Below are 5,292 nucleotides of genomic sequence, written 5' to 3'. Positions count from 1 at the left end.
TCAACCTTAAGTGAGGATTTCCCTGCATCATTAGGTGGTGGAGGGGGTGTCAGGGTGAAGTGGGGCATACAGGCTAGCTGGGTTCTTCCTCCTTCCATCTTCAAGACCTCATGTAATTAAAAAAGATTCCTAAAACCATACATCACAAGTCAATCACTGTGTGAAATTGCTGCTTAGTTTTCCCAGGTATTTCTTTAGCATGCTCAATTAAACCATAGTCAGAGATAGTAATTGAAGGATGTAGTTAAGTGAAACTTGGAAATGAGATGTGTTCTTCCCAGACGTTGTCTGTTTTTATGACTAATACTCAATCCATATTGGAATCTTGGCTTCCCTAGGTCCATGCTGTCATGACATAGAGAAAACATTCCAGTGATTATAGTGTGGAGACCTAAAAACGTGAACCTTTCTATTCTACCTTGTCTGAAGGTCAGAGAGTTTGAGTTTATTTTGTTCTCTCAAAGTTGTTGATAACAAGTGTGGCTACACACCCTGACCTAGGGTGTGGTTACTTGGTGTTTTGGACATTAAGATGGCACATGGAGGTAGATCTGCTCTAACCTGACTAAAGGTCAGAGAATTCAAGCATTCTTCTGCTTCTTCTTTTAAAATAGGTTGTGACTTAGGGAATGACTGCCAGCAGGATACTTGGACTGGGCCATTTTTACTACCCCAGACATCAAATGCTTTTCTCAGGAATTAATGGCTTGATGACTCAAGTATTGGAGCAAGAAACTGTCCTGGTTTCCCTTTGTATCATGTTAGAGCAGTCTTTTGCCTTCTCTTGCACTTTTATATTGGGGTATAAACATGTATGTAAAGTAAACGTGGGTGAAATTCAGCATTCAGGATTATTGAGTTGCCTTCCTGGTACTATCCTATGCCTCTGTGTTTATTTCTTATCTCCACTCCTCCTACCTAATGTTTCTAACCCTCATGTCCATACCCTGGAATGTATGAACTTGCTGTGGCTAGCATCACAGCAGAAGTCACCTCCAAAAGGTGACTCCCAACACTGAAGAACATATTGTCTCTAAGAAAGAGTTTCTGAGAGACCTATGCTCTACTTCATTATGGAAAAGTTTTCCATAAGGGCTATAGTTATCAATAGATTATCGATGAACCTCAACATATTAACTCTCAAATGCAGATCATAGCATTATGCTTAATAAATAATATCTCATGCTGAGAGACAGAAAATTACTTGAAAAATAGAAGGGCAACTGGTTATTTTAAAATAATCTCTGAATGAAGGAACGTAAATTAGCAAGTGTAGGGAACTGTTTTACAATAGTGTTACAAGGATATCCTGACATACTGGGAAGCCAGTATATACTTAGAGCTGCAATAGGACAGCTCTAGTGGGGGGTAGAGCTGCAATATGGACAGCTCTGGTGGGGGGGGGGTAGAGCTGCAATAGGACAGCTCTGGAGGCTAAAACAGCAATGGGACAGCTCAGTCCTGGAGGAAAGGTGTCCTGAATATGGGGAAGTCAGGCTACCTAGAGCCACAATAGGACAACTCTGGAGGCTGGAGCTGCAGAGGGACAGCTCAGTCCTGGAAGAAAGGTGTTCTGATTATCAAGAAGCCAGGCTACCTGAAGCTGGGGTGAGATGATGGAGGATGGTTTCTCGACAGGATATAGGGATCCTGCCCTTCTCCTGGAGAGCCACTGCAGCTGAGTTCTGCTCTATTCCCTTATAGGAGCATCCTAGCAGCGCTATATTTATTTTTCAAGACAGGGTTTCTCTGTGGCTTTGGAGCCTGTCCTGGAACTAGCTCTTGTAGACCAGACTGGTCTCAAACTCACAGAGATCCGCCTGCCTCTGCCTCCCAAGTGCTGGGATTAAAGGCATCAGAGCTATATTCTTATCTGGCCCAAGATGTTTCTTCTGCTAACACTCTGCTAAGGGAAGCCCCCTGCAGAAATGTAGCAATCTCCTCCAGCTACAGCAAAAAATTGTTATTCCCCACCACCACCACTGATGGCCTTGCTCAGCCCTTTTAAGGAGTGTCCTATCAAGGTTCTTCTGGCTCCACCTTGCTGATGCCCTCTAGGAAGTGTCTCAGCAAGATTTTTCTGCTCAGTCCCCTAATCCCAGCCAGGTTCTTCTGCTCTGCACCAACAAATGAAGGTTGTCACCCAAGACTCTTTTGAGAAAGAGATTTATTTGGGAAGGAGAGTGGCTGCCTCTGCCAGGATGGAATTAATAGGTGCTTTCAACTGAAGGGATAGGGAGGATTATGTAAGGCTTCTTAGGAGCAGAGTTTTTCCAGAGAGAAGAGGGATTGGTTAGCTTTTCTATGCTCAGGGATGGGTCAGTTTAGCTTGTCAGGGGCAGAGATGTCTCTGACTTTATGGCCAACCTGTGTTTCTTTCACTGGTCCTTTTTAACTTTTTGGCTCTATTCTTAGGACCAGGTCATATTTCTTTCACTGGCTCTGATTCTAGGGATAAAATGTGTTTCTTTGACACTAATTTCAGAGCTAGGGCACATGTCTTTAGTTCTGGATTCAGGGATAAAGATGTTTCTCTCCCTGGCCTAGGACTCAAATACAGGATTGTAGTGAGAGGTGCGGGCCGCTTCCCGCCGCCCACCTCTCGGCTGCCTGGCTACCTTATGCCCCAAAATAACAACACACAAATTGTATTCATTTAAACACTGCCTGGCCCATTAGTTTCAGCCTCTTATTAGCTAATTCTCACATCTTACTTTAACCCATATTTAGTAATGTGTGTAGCACCACGAGGGGTTGCTTACCAGGAAGATTCTAGCCTGCATCCATCTCGGAGAGGAGAGTCATGGCGACTGACTGAAGCATCTGCCGCAGTTCCCTCTTCCCAGCATTCTGTTCTGTCTACTCCACCCACCTAAGGACTGGCCTATCAAATGGGCCAAGGCAGTTTCTTTATTAACCAATGAAATCAACTCAAACAGAAGACCCTCCCACATCACACCACATCCTGCATTGCTGCCACTTTAACCCTGCTTGTGTTTCTCTCTCCTCCCATTAACACTGAAGCCAGGCCTCTGCATCCCAGAGTTAATCAAAAGCTGTAAACACTCAGACTGTTGCCAGATTTTGTGTTTATCTACTCACTCTTTACTTAACCATAAATGCTGGGGAATATTATATCTGACTGCTTTTTTGACTTTTTCCTCAACATTTCCATTTCTCTTTCATCAAATCACTTGCATACACAGGGGATCATGGGAATGGTGAACAGCTGAATTAAGGTTTGCTATTAGAGTTGTTTACCTTGGTGTCTCCAGGCTAGAACACTGTAACAGCAAACCTAAGATGGTTTCTCTTGAAGACTCAGTCACAACAGCACCTATGCCTTCTGGCTCTGCTGCACCATGGAAGAGTCAGCAGTGGACAAACCCTTGCAGACTCTTCTTCCCCTTCCCTCCAGATGAAAAATTCACTGATCAAAAGGGTCTTCAATGTTCTGTGTTGCTTGGACATCTGAGATAATCATAAGTAGCAACTAAATAAGTTAAATAAGCACGGGCACCACGTCAAAAATGGAACAAACACATTTTCAATAGTTTTGTTCTGGTAGTAGTTTGGCAGAAGTGCTGTAAAGATAATGACAGTGTTACCCCCATCCTATTATGCACCATGAGGAAGAGGAGAGACAACACTTACAGTTTCCAAAGACTTTGAAAATTCAACATATAAGTGGATCACTGATTGATTAGGGCTACAGGACAAAGACTTGGAGACTGTTTCTCCTGAGAGTCCTGAGCAGGGGCTTCACAAAAATTACAAATTTGTGTTGTCAGGTTACAGTGAGAATTTTAACCAATTAGGATTTAGAGATTAAGTACTTTGAATGTTCCATATTTGTCAATCGATATATAAAGCAAGATTTTCAGTTGACCCAATTTGATTCATTTGTTCCTTCAGTTGTTAGGAACAGCCATAAAATTTCTAAAAACTAAAGATGAATAATGACCTTTCTATGGTTTAGAGAGGAGCTGGTCAGCCATTGGAAACATTTCAGCTCCCCCAGGGATTTGAAACCTGAACTTGGTTTTACTCTTCATGGAAAATGGAGTCTGAAGTCATAATGGCAGTACTCAGGCCAAGGTGGGTTAGTCTGCTCCCTTCAACAGATGTGGAAGATGCTTAATGTAAGCTCAGTGGGTCTTCATATCTCCTCTGTTTCAGTTACTAAGTGATCTTGAAGAGTCCAACACCTTCTTTGTGCCTTGGTTTCTTAACTTTGGTGTTAATTAGAAATGTCCCTATTCCTCAGAATATTGGTCCAAAGAAATAAAATGGGGCTAATGATAAATTCTGGTTGCATGTATTTGGGGGAAAGAAAAGTAGAAACAGAGTCAAGAGTTATGTCACATGGTATGATCATATGTATATGCATACTTTATACTAAAAATGTGTTAAATTTTAGTTTTAATTTTAATTATGAGTATATGTGTATCTTAGTTAATATTTCTATGAAACACCATTAACAAAGAGTAAGTTACAGAGGAAAAGGCTTATTTGGCTTATACTTTCATATCTTTCATCATCAGAAGAAATAAGAAGAAGAACTCAAAAAGACCAAAATCCTAGAGGCAGAAGATGATGCAGAGGCAATGGAGGGTGGCACTTCCTGGCTTGCTTCCCATGGCAGGCTCAACCTGCTTTCTTATAGAACCCAGGACCACCAGCCCAAGGATGGCACCATTCTCAATGGTTGGGCCTTTCCTCATCAATCACTAATTTTAAAAAAAATGCATCACAGCTGACTCTTATGGAGGCATTTTTTTTTCAGTTTAGGGACATCATTTCAGATAACTCTAATTTGTCTATCCTGTTGGCAAAAGACTCTCTGGCAGTGGGTGTAACTGTGTATATGAGTGCAAGTGCCTATGGAGACCAAATGGCATCAGATGCTCTGGAACTGAAATAACAGAAATTGTGAACCAATTGACATTGGTAGTTGCTCGGAACAAAACTGAGGTCTTCTTTAAGAGCAGCATGAATTCTTAACTGCTGAGCTAACCCCCTTGGGCTGTATGTACAACATTTTGTATATCATTTATCTTTATGGCAAACACCTCCTGATAGCTTTTTCATGTGTGTGTGTGATGTGTGTGTGTGTGATGTGTGTGTGTGTGTGTGTGTGTGTTAAGGGTAGATGGTTAAATGGAAGCAGATGGGTTACTACTGTGAACCAACAGACTTACAGAGTGTATTTGAGAGTTTGGAACTCACACACACACACACACACACACACGACACACATACTGCTATGCATGAATCTGTACACTGTAGGAG

The sequence above is a fragment of the Arvicola amphibius genome, chromosome 1 (assembly GCF_903992535.2).
Source record: "Arvicola amphibius chromosome 1, mArvAmp1.2, whole genome shotgun sequence".
In the NCBI taxonomy this organism is placed as follows: Eukaryota; Metazoa; Chordata; class Mammalia; order Rodentia; family Cricetidae; genus Arvicola; species Arvicola amphibius.
The sequence above is the reverse complement of the archived record's forward strand: the minus strand, read 5'-3'. Positions refer to the sequence as shown.